This window comes from Giraffa tippelskirchi, chromosome 11, assembly GCF_054371585.1.
Source record: "Giraffa tippelskirchi isolate mGirTip1 chromosome 11, T2T-mGirTip1v1.2.pri, whole genome shotgun sequence".
In the NCBI taxonomy this organism is placed as follows: domain Eukaryota; kingdom Metazoa; phylum Chordata; class Mammalia; order Artiodactyla; family Giraffidae; genus Giraffa; species Giraffa tippelskirchi.
Genome location: NC_137285.1, coordinates 147,925,693 through 147,941,351, shown reverse-complemented (window position 1 = coordinate 147,941,351; position 15,659 = coordinate 147,925,693). Strand labels below are relative to the sequence as shown.

The following is a 15,659-nucleotide window of genomic DNA, read 5'->3' as shown; positions in this document are numbered from 1 at the left end:
AGATTCAATATTCTGTACCTAGTCTCTTTGCTCCCCCAGACCGCCCCTCACTTCTCTGGCTTTTAGTTCATAGAATATTATCACCACTGGGTGTTCATGATCATGCTTTGTCTTTGTTTTTAAAATTTCATTGATATTTTTAAATCCTAATACTCTAATCCCATTTTAAATGTTTCATATACATTTTTTAAAATGTGTGTATTTTTGCAAACTGTAGGTTGTTTTTCCTGTCTGAGTCTTTACAGAAATTGTTTAGGGTTACAGATCTCATTCTTGCTTTTTTTTTTTATTCAGTCTGCACCATGTTTCTAAGATATAGCTGTTTTTAATTCTTCTATTGCTTTACCCACCTCCCTAATTCTCTTTGGTCTTATTTACATGGCTTATCCAGGTGAGGAGCAGTCGCGATAGTCTCTTCTCTGCTAAGTTTTCCCTCATTCTTCTGATGTTAGGCTCCCTCCTCTGGGCTCCCAAGGTATTTCAGTCTTCTGTTGTACTAATGATCTCATTTTGCAATTAAAAACAAAAAAAAAAATCTATGTTGAGCTCTCCATGGAAGAGACTGACATTTATGCAATTCGAGCACCTAACTTAGCTCTTGGAACATGTATTTTCAACAAATGTGTGTTGAATGTATGAAGAGTGATGATAATAACTATCATATACCTAGTGTGAACTATATGTCAGACACTGTTCTGTTTCTTATCTATTGAATCATTTGATTCGCAAACACCATTGCATTGAGCGTTAGAGCTTCAGCGTATGAATTTGGGTGGGGAGGGGCACAGACATGAGATTCATAGCATCCAGCTTAACCCAGGAGGATACTGCTTTTTCCAGGGCATAGTGTTGGGCTTTGGGGATGGATATGTAACCCAAGCCTATTCAGTCAGGACCAGGCTTCCCAGGTGGCACAGTGGAAAAGAATTCAAGAGACGCAGGTTCGATACCTGGGTTGGGAAGATCCCCTGGAGGAGGGCATGGCAACCCACTCCAGTCTTCTTGCCTGGAGAATCCCATGGACAGAGGAGCTTGGCAGGCTACAGTCCATGGGGTTGTAAGGAGTCGGGCATGACTTAGTGACGAAATGCACACCCGTTCAATCTGGACCCATTAAAGAGGGGATCTTGGGCTATCTGCTTGAGTAATGAGATGAAGAAAAATCTTTTCCCATTTGATGTGTAACAGAGAAAATGTAAGCCTGAAGCCTAAAGTGCCTATAACATGGAGATTATACACTAAACTCCTGAATCAATGCCTGAAGTCAGCTCTATCCCTGGCCTTTTCATTTTAATAACTTACTAGAGTTTGAGCTCTGTGAACACAAGGCCTTCACTTCTGAGTTAACCTCAGTGCTTAGAGCAATGTTCACCACCCAGGAAGGTTCAGTAAAGTTTTTCTGGTATAAATGCCAGGTCTGACAATTCTTTTTCCCTCCTTAAGCCAACTTGTGTGATGCTTCCTGATGCTTGCAATCAGAGGAGTCCTAACTGATCAACACCCATGGAACACATTGTTAATCAATTATGACCCTTTTTGTAGTTAAACTTAGGCGCAGATTTTGAGTCTTTTTCAATATGGTGCTCCAGGCAGACCTTCTCAGTCACTGTAATTAGCAAGAAAGATGGAACTCTGAAATCTATATTAGTTTTCCGTGACGGTGTAACAGTGACTACAAATCTGGTGGCTTGTAAGCATACGCACGCTATCTCACAGCTTCCTTGACTTGACTGGGTCTTCTACTTGGGTGCCACAAAGCTGCAGCTACGGGGCCTGGGCTATGTTCCTCTTGGAGCTCAGGCCCCCTTTGTTTGCCAAATTGGTTTCTCGGTGGTTGTGAGACTAAGGTCTTTGTGTTTTGTGCTGACTATCAGCTGGGGCCATGCTCAGCTCTGGAGGATGAACACAGTCCTTGTCGCATGGCTGCCTCACAGGCTCCCTCACTACCCAGCAGCTCCGAGCTGCCTGGTCTGCAGGAGAATCTCTCCTTTCAGCAAGGGCCAGACAGCTCCTTTAAGGACTTTCATCTGATTAAGTCAGATCATCTCTCTTCTGATCAACTGAAAAGTCAACTAACTTGGGACCTCAACTACATCTTTAAAAGTCTCTTCATTTCAGGGATCTATGTAAACATGTAGCTGGTTCATGTAGAGCTTCCCAGATGGCTCAGGGGTAAAGAATCTGCCTGCCAATACAGGAGACACAGGAGATGTGGGTTCGATCCCTGGGCTGGGAAGATTCCCCTAGAGGAGGAAAGACAATGCACTTCAGTATTCTTGCCTGGAAAATCCCATGGAGAGGAGCCTGGCAGGTTACAGTCCTTAGTGTTGCAAAGAGTTGGACGTGACTTAACAACTAAGCTGAGCATAGCTGATTCACTTTGCTGTATGACAGAAACTTCTAATAATACAGCAGTAAAGCAACTATACTCCAATAAAAACTAATTTGGAAAAAAAGAGATCTGTTACAGAATTGTATATTCTAAAATAAATAAATCCCTTCATTTCTTCCTTTCAACATAACTTAATCACAAGAGTGAGATCCCATCACGTGTTGGGTTGGCCAAAAATTTCATTTAGGTTTTTCCATAAGACGTGATAGAAAAACCTGAACAACATGTTTGGCCAGCCCAACACATAGCTCCCACGCACGCTCTTGGGGAGGGGACTACCTAGGTCATGACAAGAAGGGCTGGGAATCTCGGGAGGCCTTTCTAGAATTCTGCCCACTCCAGCACCCTGGCCTAGCCCAGATTCTTTGCTGTACAGATGAAAAAACCGAAGCTGGCAGAGCCTTGGAGTTAAGATGCTAGGTCTTCTGCTTGGTGTTCGTTGAGGTCCTTGATTGTAGAGCTGTTGTTGAACCTTTTTTTTTTAAGGTCTGTACAGACTCTGAACTTGTGGAAAAGAAACCTCTGTGCTTTGGGCTTTTTGCATTGTTCTCTCCAACCTCCGCTGCATCCAGCAGACCTATATGCAATACATGTTTTTAGAGCTGATTTGACTAAAGGGCTGTGGGTTAATTTTTAGTAATTTGAAGGCCGAAGCGAACTGACCTAATGTCTAATACTGAGCCAGTGCGGGATTCAGACATGGAGGGAGCCTTACAGGCCTTCGATGAAATATTAATAGAGTCCCTGTTGGTGACAATCGTTATCTCTTCTTCCAGCGTCAGCGGTGACCTTTACAAGTTAAGATCCACCCTGGGGACTCTTTCTATAGGGTTGGGCCCCCTGCTTTTCAGCTGCTGAAGCCACTCACCAGTGATGGTCACACTGGGGCTTGTGGAAGAAAGTGATGAATAAGTAAAAGGGATGTTCAAAATGTCAGCGAATGACCCCAAAGCGATTCACTTGGGAGTCTGTTGGGTTCTTAAGAAGCTTGCACTTCCCAGCTGTTTCAAGACAGTTGAACAGACTTTGCTCTTCTCCTCATAGTCCAGGTTTATTAATATGAAATAGGCATCTATCTGAATTGAGGGGTCAGCAAATAGAATCATGTAGGAGATACAGATAAAAAATATTTCATCACAACTTCGCAGGACTACATTTTTAACAAGAAAGAATTTTTCTGAGTTTTGGATACCTATACCATTTCTTGGAAAAGGACCAATTTCATGGGAATGATAAAATTCTGAGCTTAATCTTAGACCAGCATGTTGCCTGAAAAAGAGAAAAACTTCTGGAAAAATAAGAAAAGCCAAAGATTGATTTGTAGCATGAGAGACAGATAGAGGGCAAGAAGGAAAAGGTTTTTTTCCAAAAAAATGTAGGCTTTGGAAAGGCACATTTGATTAGATATGTATGAGTTTTCGACTGCTATATGGCAAATTAACCCAAAACTTAGTGGCTTAAAATAAAGAACATTTATTAACTCACAGTTTCTGTGGGTCCAGAACCCAGATGTGGCTTAGCTGAGTGCTTCTGGCTCAGAGTCCCTTACAGGCTGCAATCTGGGTGCTGACCAGGCCTTATCTCAAGGCCTGTGGTCTTATCTCAAGGCTGCACTCGGGGCAGATCCGCTTCCAAAGTCACTCACATGGCTGCTGGCCAGAGACTTCAGTTCTTTGCCACGTAGATGTTTCCATAGGGAAACTCACAACGTGGTAGCTGGCTGCCCTCCGAGGGAACATGGGGGAAAGAGAGGGAGCAAGGAGAGAGGAAGAAAGAGAGAGAGAGACAGAGATCTTGCTAATCTCAGCATCTCATTACTTTCTCAATATTCTATCCACTGCAAGGGAGTCACCATGTCCTACTTATGCTCAAGGAGTCAGTGGAGAAGGTGACACAGGGCGTGTGTACCAGGAGGCAGAGGTCACCAGAGACTGTCTGAGAGGCTGCCTAGTAGAGGCACAGGAAGGGACGGGAAAGTCCCTACTGGTACCCGACCTTATCGTAGCCTTCCGTCACTCAGGCAGGCCTGATTCTCAACAAGGTCCGGAATGACCGTCACGCTGTAGCCAAGCCTCTCTGTGACCGTGCAGGGTGTGACCCGAGACCCCCTTCAGCAGAATACCTTCTCATCACAGTACAGACAGAGGTGGGGTGCTGAGGCAGTTCTGGGGTGCGTGTACGATTTCCAGCAAAGACAGCAGGACAGACTTCTATGGGAGACAACATTTATGATGGAATGTAAATGAGAGGAAGAGAGGTACATCTGTGTCACACAAAGTGAAGTAAGTCATATAGAGAAGAACAAATATTGTACATTAAGGCATATGTCTGGAATCTAGAAAAACGATACAGATGATCTCATTTCAAAATAGAGCTAGAGACACAAACGTACAGAAAAGACATACGGACACCACAGAGGGAAAAGAGTAGCTGGGATGACTGAGAGACTGGAGTTGACAAATGCACGCTGCCGCCGCCGCGGATAACACAGATGACTGGCAAGAACTGGGGAGCACGGGGAGCTGGGCTCAGTGCTCTGTGGTGGCTTAATGGGAAGGAAATGCCCCAAGAGTGGACATATGTAAACATGCAGCTGATTCACCTGGGTGTACAGTAACTCAGAAGTATCTCAGAAACTAAAGAAAACCCAAAGGAACAAAACCTTTTTAAAATAATACACATTTCCTTCAGTTCAGTTCAGTCACTCAGTCATGTCCGACTCTTTGTGACCCCATGGACTGCAGCACGCCAGGCTACCCTGTCCATCACCATCTCCCGGAGTCCACCCAAACTCATGTCCATCGAGTCGGTGAGGCCATCCAGCCATCTCATCCTCTGTCATCCCCTTCTCCTCCCGCCTTCAATCTTTCTCAGCATTAGGGTCTTTTCCAGTGAGTCAGCTCTTCGCATCAGGTGGCCAAGGCACAGTACTAGAGCTTGGCACCCCACCTTTGGGAACTTCTGCCATTTGCAACACTGACACAAACCCACCATCCTACTTCATGTATCAGGATCAAATGATGAACTGCATGTTACAGGAATTCATAGGAACTTCAGGTTTGTTTTGCACAGAAACATGTTCACCGGTTGCACAGATGTCTTCATGTCCTCTCAGTGACACTCTTCCAGGTGTATCAGAGTCCACAGGATAACAGCACCAAGCTCCTAAAGTAGGTATTCCTGAAGACCAAGTGTTCTAGACTTTGCACCCTCTCTGACAGGATATCTTAGCTTAAATCTTCAAATACCGTGGTTCGACCAAGGAACTGCAACTTTCCATGTAATGTTGCTTTTTTACTTAGGTATGCATCAAAGCAGCAATTTCCAAAGCAGCTTTGGTGTTACAATCCAGATTTGTTAAATAACCTTGTCCCTGCCATATTTGTAGATAAGCCGAACTTTGTATTATGAAACTAACACAACATTGTAAAGCAACTATACTCCAATAAAAATTAATTAAAAAAAAAAAAGAAAGGAAGAGAGGAAAGTGTGGAGAGCAGAGCCAGGATCGGGGGGCTGTCCTTTCAAGAGGAGGATGGGGTGGACGGAGTGCCCCCCTGCTCCCCGACACACACACCAGAGGTGGGGAAGGACAGACCATGTCTGGAGGAAGTCACACTGTGCATCGATGCTGAAGGTCAGTGAGATGTTAGTAAAGGGACTTGGGATGCAGCCCCTCTCCACATCTCCTTCTCTGCTCCTTCATGCGCTCTCCAAGCTGTACCTGATACCATGTTATTTATCATGGAAGCGCAACCTCGTGATTCACACAGTTCAATGCCCCCATGTTTGTTTCAGGGAAATGATTTCAGAGCTAACTCAAATCTTCTGGTCAAAGAGTAATCGCCAACGTTTCTATACAGCAAATTCTTTAATATATTCACTGCCCAATCCATTTTACAACTATTCAAGTCAGAAAGCTTGGTTTCTCCAAACCTGGTTTTCCTTAATTATTCTAGGATGAAGTGAATGCGAAGGCAGTCAAGTTCATGGATAATTTCGGAAAGGCCCCACAGCCCACTTGATTAAAAACAAAAAGTACCTGAATTTCCATCACTCTGATAAATTTGTTGTGTTAAAGCCTTCATTCTAGAAGGCTTCTGTCAAAATGCAAAGAACACTGCCATAATCCATTATTCAGCTTGGAGCTCCTGACGGTAAAGTAATCAGTCACTGGTTGATATCAGAGGGACAGGACCAGCTGAGATGCCACGCGTCAGAGACACGTGGGTACCAGGATACCCGAGGGCAGACGGAGGAGGACACCAACAGCGGAGGCCACGGCAAGAATCCTGCGAGGTCAGAGCTGGAGGAGTCTTAAGAGTTTACCAGGACCATTTTTATTTTGTGGGAATCTCTATGCAGGAGAATGGAGTGCGTGTGTGTGGCAAGACTGTCCAATGATGGAGCAGAAGCTGGAACCCATGGATCCTGAAGATGAAACTGAATGACTAGCTCCCACGACATTCAAGTCTAAGTGACCATCCCAGATCCTTCTCCTCAGATTCAGCCTCTCTCTGCCCTCTTGCCCTTTGCCTACACTTTTACATGGCCAATCTCAATCTATCTTGTATTAAATTGATGTGCACAGGAATTTATCTTTCTCCAAGTAAACAGACATCTATAATCTGTGCTGTAGCATTCAACCTCTATGAGGAGGGCATAGCTACCCACTCCAGTATTCTTGCTTGGAGAATCCCATGGACGGAGGAGCCCCGTAGGGTTGAGGAGAGTTGCACACGAATGAGTGACTGAGCAAGCATGCACTCAACCTCTATAGTGTATTAAAGAGCAGAGACATCACTTTGACAACAAAGGTCCATCTAGTCAAGGCTATGGTTTTCCCAGGAGTCACGTATGGATGTGAGAGTTAGACTGTAAAGAAAGCTGAGCGCCGAAGAATTGATGCTTTTGAACTGTGGTGTTGGAGAAGACTCTTGAGAGTCCCTTGGACTGCATGCAGATCCAACCAGTCCATCCTAAAGGAGATCAGCCCTGAGTGTTCATTGGAAGGACTGATGCTGAAGCTGAAACTCCAATCCTTTGGAGCTTCACATTTTTATTCTCCAAACCAGATGGCAGAAACTTCCTTATTAGTGTAAAATTGTGCCTCTTTGAGCTTAAGAAAATCTTAAGACAGGGCTTCTAGGAGGGGCTATATAAGAAGAATTTTCATAGTGCATTTGACTATATTTTCTCAAAGAATTCTGCTAACAATCATTTTTGATAGCTTATTATAAATGAGAACATGACAACCTTGTGAGATTTACAGATATGGGACTGTCGACAAGGGCTCCAGACAAAAATGGCCTATGGCTTCTTCCCCAGTGTAGACGGTGGTTTAGCTGCATGAGTCAGCCTGACTCCAGTTCTCATTACTGTTATCAATAAGTTGTTTTAAAATCATAGACTACAGACCTCCTATGTCTGACTCAGTCTGAGAATTTCACATGTTAAAAAAGGAAGATAAGAAAGTTCTCTTAATGAGCTAATCATTACATACTTAACTGTTACAACCAGAAAGCTAGGTATCCTCTTTAAAGATGGTTCACCATAGCCTCTTGAATCATCTCTCCTAATGAGCACTTTCAGGAAGTAAACTCTGAGTTCCTTTCCTTATGAAAAGTCCTTTATCCCCTATTTCTGAGTGTAGTTGAACCATATTCTCTTGGATGCTAAGATTTTGGCATATTCAGCTAAATTCTGGACTGGCTGTGACAGGGATGCTAGACTGTAAGCTCCATGAAGGGAGAAGTCACGTCTGTTTTGCTCATTTTTATGTCCCTGCTCAGCTTAGAATCTGACACAGAGCATCCGTTCCAAAAACTTCTGTTGAAGACATGAATTTCTGAAAATTGATGAGGGAATGTCAAGTAAGATTTAAAGCTACCATAGGATAATTAAGATTTCTGTAATATAATCATAGATATGAATTGAAAAGGAATGCTGAAAAGCAGAGATGCAATGAGTTTTAGAGGAAAGAAAATAGAATAATACAAAAAACCTCTAATTGCACATCTTTGAGATTTCCTGGCTGAGGGATTTGGAAAGCCTTTGCCTGCCTAAGTATCGTTTTATTTAACAACACAGGGTGGTCTCACAGATTTGCTGTGAGGGTCAGATAGGATGGTGAATGTAAAAGTACTTTGCATAGCTTTGAGCACTTTACATATCTCTGCTGCAGAAATTGGGGAAAGGAAATGATATTCCTAATGTGAGTTGAAGGAGAGCATTTGATGTGGAAACTAGCCAAGTAGAGGGCCCTTCCTCAATTAGCCAACTCTATGGGTAGATCTTACGGTCTTGTCTGGTACATTCACCGGTTGATGTCAAAGTAAGAGGATGCATCTTTGAAAACTTTCACATGTTTTGCTTGGCTGGGCCACAGAGTTTACTATATTGATGACGCAAATTTTAGGGAGCTATTGGTGGTGGAGGGAAAGGCCACATTTTACTCTGATCTTCCTTACCGGAGAAGCTATGCTAAGACGGCTCTCTTAAATTGAAGAAACTCCTAACAAGCTAACTTTGAAGACCCCAGGACCGTGTTGACTTAGGGTACTCGAGTCTTTGGAGCAAGCACAGAGCCAGGGTTCTGTAGCACCCAGGACTGCTAGGTTCTGGGAAACAGGAAGTAAATGCAATTGAAATATCTGCTTGGGTTTCTCTGGGTCAGGGGATGATTTCCTTTTACCGGCCACTTAGCTCTTGGGAAGCAGGAGCCTTGGGCCACCTGAGTTCAGGAAGAACATCCAGGACCATTCCTGGTGCTTATGAAGAGTTTCTGGAACTATCTGGGTGTGTGCAAAGGACAGGAACCCTGGGAAAAGAGGAAGCTCACAGATCCCATTTCTGAAGTCCTACTTTAATCTTAAAAAAGCGTTTCTCAAGCTCTGGAGACTAAATAGCAGCTGCAGCTGCTAGTCACTCAGTCATGTCTGACTCTTTGCGACCCCATGGACTACAGCCCGCCAGGCTCCTCTGTTCATGGAATTCTCCGGGCAAGAATACTGGAGTGGGAGTGGGTAGCCTTTCCCTTCTCCAGGGGATCTTCCCAACCCAGGGGTTGAACCTGGGTCTCCTGCATTGCAGGGAGACTCTTTACCATCTGAGCCACCAGGGAAGCCCCCTGGAGACTAAATAGGGGCAGCTATAAAAGGCTCCAATGACTCGGAAAGGACAGAGGACCTGGTGGATGTTTCTGGAGTTTTATATAATCTTGAACTTCTGTGACCCAGGGATATATGTGGGCTGCAGCATGGTTTACTAGATAAGATCTCAAATTTTGGAGTCCTCCTGTATTAGGTTCATTCCTGTATTAGATTCCTCCTTCATTAGATTCAACATACTCCTGTATTAGATTCAAATACAGGCTACATCTCTCACAGTGCAATCCTAGGTGTCTCTGCAGCTCAGTTTTTTCATCTGTAAAATGGGCATGTACATTAATGTTTGGTGACTAAACACATACCATGTGCCAGGGTCAGTGAGAGTCTCTTTACTTACATAAAGAGACTCAAATTTTACTTAAAAATATCAGTCTTATACAGTGGTAGAAATTAAGTAAAACCATGCATATAAAATACCTATTCCAGCAACTTTTCAATAAACAGTTGTTATAATTATCATCATTATTGGTTATTATTGTAGAATTTTAGATTTCAGGTTTGTGCTATTGGAGGTTGTGGTTAAGCTTGAAATTGAGCTTTTTATAGTAGCAATCTCTCACCTTCTTATAATCTTCCTTATGCTTGTCACCCTCTTGAGATTATATTGGGGCTCAGTTCTCTCTGAGTCTCCAGTCTGGATTTGTTAACCAGAGCGCACTTCTTTCTGAAGGATGGGAGAGTCATCCTGGCCAGGAGAAGATGTAATTCCAATAATTCTGGAATGTCATGACAGGTCCCATTGTCACACAGAGACTCATCTGCAGAGAAAGGGAGAGGGAGTGAGGATTGATGTGGGTTTGCCTTAGGTCTAAATGTTTATAAGATTCTTAGTGTCCTGAAGACCTGAGCAGTCTTGCCTAGAGAACAGCGGTCCCCAGATTTTCTGGCACCAGAGACTGGTTTTGTAGACAATTCTCCCATGGACCTGGGTGGGGTGGGGATGGTTTCAGGACAATTCTCATAAGGAACCTACCACCTAGATCCCTCACATATGCGGTTCATAGGGTTCAATCTCCTAGGAGAATCCAGTGCCGCCGCGGGTCGACAGGAGCTGGAGCTCAGGCAGTAATGTGAGCGATGGAGAAACTGGTGAAACTTGACTTGCCTCTCACCCTCCTGCTGAGCAACCTGGTGCCTCCCAGGCCATGAAACACGGCCTGGAGGTCCATGGTCCATGGACTGGAGGTTGGGAACCCCTCATTGAGCAGATGTTATGGGTTGAACTGTGTTTCCTCTCAAACATCATGTGTTGAAGTCCTAACCCCTGGTACATCAGAATGTGACCTTATTTGGAGATAAGGTCATTACAGAGACTTTAATCAAATGAAAATGAGGTCATTAGTGTGGGTCCTAATCCAGTGATTGGTGTCCGCATAAAAGGGGAAATTTGGAGACACATATACAGAAAGAACAGCATGTGAACCCAAGGACAGCTCTCTCTGCTCCAAGGAGAAAGGCCTGGGATGGCTCCTCTCACAACTCAGAAGAACCAATTCTGCCAATGCCCTGATTTCAGACCTCTAGCTTCTGGAACTGTGGAATCTTAAGTTTCTGTTGTTTAAGATACTTAATTTGTGATGCTTTGTTACAGCAGTTCTATCCAATGAATGCAACTAGGAGCAAGTTGGCTCTTTGAAGGCACTGGTTGCATCCTGATGGTGTGGAATGGTCATGGAGAGGTCAAGCGAAGACGTTTCCAGCCATTCTTGAAACTGTTTAAGATACTTAATTTGTGATGCTTTGTTACAGCAGTCCTATCCAATGAATGCAACTAGGAGCAAGTTGGCTCTTTGAAGGCACTGGTTGCATCCTGATGGTGTGGAAGGGTCATGGAGAGGTCAAGCGAAGACGTTTCCAGCCATTCTTGAAACAGAAGTGGATCACATCTGGAAGTCCACTCTTTGGGTAAACATGAGCTGGGATTCCAGAAAGTGTTTACAAGGTTCATTTCCCTTAGATGAGGGAGAAAGGTGACTCATATTGTGGTATTAAATAATGACAGTAATATGTATTTTCAAGGACTAGGAATACAACAAAACAAGTAGATTGTGTGAAATGGCCAGCCTGAATCATCGGATCCTTTTTAAAGAAATAAAGACATTTAGCATACACAATAACTGAAGCAGTATTTGATTTGCTTCCTAGTAGAAATCCCTAAATCACTTATGTTCATGACTGAACAGAAAATGATTTTATACAAATGTGGTATTCTGTTTAGAGCTGAAGATCTTCTTCAAGTGATGTTTCCTAGCAAGTACTTCAATAGTCTACTCTAGTTAATTTTATAAAAACATTTAGTCAGCTTTTTATTTTATTTAAAACAGGTATTTTTCAAAGTCTGCTATATAGGGAACATCAGTTCCAAGCTATTAAAATGTATCGCCTTTATTGTACTAAATAAATTGAATGATTCACCATCAGTCTTATAATTTTGTTGTTGTTCAGTCATTCAGTCGTGTCTGACTCTTTGTGACCCCATGGACTGCAGCACACCAGGCTTCCCTGTCCATCACTATCTCCTGCAATTTGCTCAAACTGATGTCCATTGTGTCGGTGATGCCATCCAGCCATCTCATCCTCTGTTGTCCCCATTTCCTCTTGCCCTCAATCTTTCCCAGCATCAGGGTCTTTTCCAGTGAGTTGGCTGTTTGAATCAGGTGGCCAAAGTATTGAAGCTTTAGCTTCAACATCAGTCCTACCAATGAATATTCAGGACTGATTTCCTTTAGGATGGACTGGTTGGATATCCTTGTGGATATTAAAGTAATCCTAATATCAGAAATATTAAAGCATGAAAGAAATGTGCACTTTACAACTGAGACAATAGAGCAAATAGTCCATAGATTAAAAAGGGTCTTGTTGTCTAAAAATTTCAGGAAATGGTCTAACTTTTACCACTACTTGACCTTGGAATTTCACACTGAGCTGTAAGAATACATTTTCTGGTCTCCATTTTGAGTAATGCTGGACCGAGACAAATTTTCTTGGCAGTTTTCTGAATTGACAGCTGTCAGATTTTGTGATGTTGGAGAGAGAGAAGTGTTCCCTTGTTTTGCCAGCTTTGCCACTGACTAGGCAGGATGCTTTTAGACTTAATACTATTAACAGAAGGCAGAACCAGGTGGGAGTTTTCAGCATGGCAGTTCTCTACCGGCCAAGGCTGCCAACATATTGGTCAGTCTACATTCTCCTCTGTCTCTGGGGTCCCTGATGGCTTTAGCTCTTGGCTGAGGGTCTCTGGATAGTGATGGGATAATATGAATGTTTTACACTCAGAGGATCCGGGGAGAGTTTCCTATGGCTGACTGCCCTTGGAGATTCCGCTCAGTGACGAACTTCCATGGGATGTGCTTAACATTTTCTTCTTATTGTTTCGCTCCCCAATTCACCTCAAGCGCCTCTGGGGACTTTTGTCTGCTTTCCCAGAGCACAGGAAGCTCCCCCTTTACTTGTAACTCTCCTTGGAAGCGAACGTTGCTTCTCTCAGGTTGGTACTGCACTAGCTGGTCTTTAAATCCTCTTTGAATGATGTTGCTGTAGCATATCGATGGCTGATTTTCACAGTTTTTTATAAAGAGCAGTCACTAGCAAGAGAGTCTTGCTCATCAGGCAGAAGGGTAAACTTGTCTCTCCAGATAAATCCATCTCTGTGAAAATTTGATAGTCTTTCATGTAACTTAGAGATTTAGGGAGGGCAATATGTTTTTGAAGCTACCAGAAAAATTGCTCCAGGCATATAGCATCTTGTGAAAAACCTACCCGGATGCTTCTTTGAGCCTAATATTAGAAAATGTGGTCTAGTTCATGAATATTTCTTTGCTTTCATGATCAGTGTTTCTGTCACTTCCTTATGTTCTGAGTTGTAGATCAAGGGTTCCACATGGAAATCCCAGTGCTGTGGAACACGGAGGTCAGTTTCATGGCCTTGTTAGAATCAGGCTGTAAGTACGCACAAGCGAGGGTTTACAGGAGAGACGGTGCCCACTGTTAGGTGGCAGCCACAGTAGCTAATCTTTCCTCCTGCCTGATGGCATCATCAGGAAATCAGCCAGCATGTTCGAGTAGGAGAATTTGACTGCCGAACATGACAACCAACTCTGTGCTCAAGTTAAACTCCATGAAGGCAGTGATTGCCATCCTGATAAACACAGGAGCACAGAATGTCAAACACTGGGAGTTCATCACAGAAAAAGTGATTGGTGGCATTGGATATGCAGAAGGATAATGAAAAGATCGGATGTGCTTATAATAGCTCTGTTAAAAGGCCCGTGAACTCTGAGCCAGCTACTCACAGGATGCAGACTTCTGAGTGATGTGACTAAGAATGGCTCATTTTACTCTGTGTAAACTACAGCTCCATAGAAAATGTGGAAACAAAGCGACATGCAACTCAGAAAAAAATATTCCCGTTAAGTTACTTTCCTTTAGTCGAGAGCACAGGCTCTGGGATTAAATGGAAATCCTGGTTCCACAACTTAGTTATGTGGATTGCTCGGTTGTTTCCTCTGAGTTATATAATGTGAAAATACAGATTATAAATTTTTGACAATCTAAAAATGGGGATGAGTGTGTCAAAGTTCAATGAGGTCATGCATTTTCCTTTTTAAAAAATATTTATTTGTTATTTATTTTTGGCTTCCTGGCTCTTCGCTGGGGCCCTGGAGCTTTCTGCTGTCGTGGCGAGTGGCGGCTCCTCTTCACTGTGGGGCACGGGCCTCTCATTCCTGTGGTTCCCCTGTTGGGAGCACAGGGTGGGGGGGTCAGTAATTGTGGCATCTGGGCTCAGTAGCTGCCTCTGGGAGGATCTAGAGCTTGGGCTCAGTAGTTGGGTGGCCCAGACTTAGCTGCTCCGTGGCATGTGGAGTCTTCCCGGCTCAGGGATTGAACCTCCATCCCCTGCCTTGGCAGGCGGAGTCCCACCCACTGTACCACCAGGGAAGTCCCGATAAAGCATTTTGTATATGCTGGCAGGTAGAAAGCCAGTACTAATATTAGCTAATCATAATTCTTTCTCCAGTCCTATGATAAACTTTCTTGCATGAAGGAAGAGCCTCCATGGCATCTGTCCAGGGAATCTTAAGATTGAAGGGTTCTTTCATCAAACGATTTTGCAGCATCTTATGGACATGAGTTTGAGTAAACTCCAGGAGCTGGTGATGGACAGGGAGGCCTGGCATGCTGCAGTCCATGGGGTCACAAAGAGTCAGACACGACTGAGCGACTGAACTGAAGGCTTACCTTTCACTTTTTTATAAGTCAGAGGATTATGGTGCTAGTATGAACTGAAGGAAATGGCAACCCACTCCAGTATTCTTGCCTGGAGAATCCCAGGGACGAGGGAGCCTGGTGGGCTGTCGTCTATGGGGTTGCACAGAGTCAGACACGACTGAAGCGACTTAGCAGCAGCAGCAGCAGCATGAACTGAAGCTACCTCAATTTCTGACCAACTATGATGAAGTTTTATAGAATAATTTGCCTCAATTAGGATGTTTTGTCCACTTATTTAATAGGTGTTTCAACATTAAAATCACTTTTATAGATTGGCATCTGATAAAAACTGCTTTGTGTTATTATGGTGGGTTGAAGTTTCTTTAATAAAATTTAAAAACACTATGTTCGGAAAGCCCACAATACACTTTAAGCTTCTCTAGGAACAAGGCAGGAAACAGATGAATGAAGAAATGCGCCCCACAATGTACTTTTAAATTATTTTGATCCTTGTGTTGTTTACGAGAAAAGAGGAAAATTGAAAAAAATGATGATTGTGGATTCCTACAGTTACAGGAACAGATATCACTTATTTTGACTGAAGAAAAACACATAGAAAAAGAAAGCTAACCCCGTGACAGGTAACAAAAATGAAAAGGAATAATGAGGAAATTCTAAGAGACAATAGCTGCAATTACATCAGCAGCATTTTTTTGTTTTTCTTTTTTAGCAGCATTTTTGATAGTTCTAGGAGTTATGGGGTCCAAATCTGGGGCTGACTAGCAGTGTTTATTATTTTTATGTACTGTAGTAGGAACTGCTAAACCTTCAGATGTGAGCACACTTATAGCGTCTCCTGTCTGGCTCTGACAAATAGCTTTAGGGAATCA

General features: G+C 43.3%; 1 long non-coding RNA gene across 1 annotated transcript in view; it reads right to left on the bottom strand.

Annotated features, from left to right (window-relative positions):
* Nucleotides 1–8,152: 8,152 nt before the first annotated feature.
* LOC145525555 (uncharacterized) overlaps nucleotides 8,153–15,659 on the bottom strand; it is a 48,557-nt gene continuing 41,050 nt past the window's right edge. Inside the window, exons 4-5 of the long non-coding RNA XR_014068288.1 lie at nucleotides 10,122–10,319; nucleotides 8,153–8,240 (exon numbers count right to left, since the gene is read on the bottom strand). This is a non-coding gene — a long non-coding RNA (uncharacterized LOC145525555). The remainder of the gene's footprint in view (nucleotides 8,241–10,121; nucleotides 10,320–15,659) is intronic.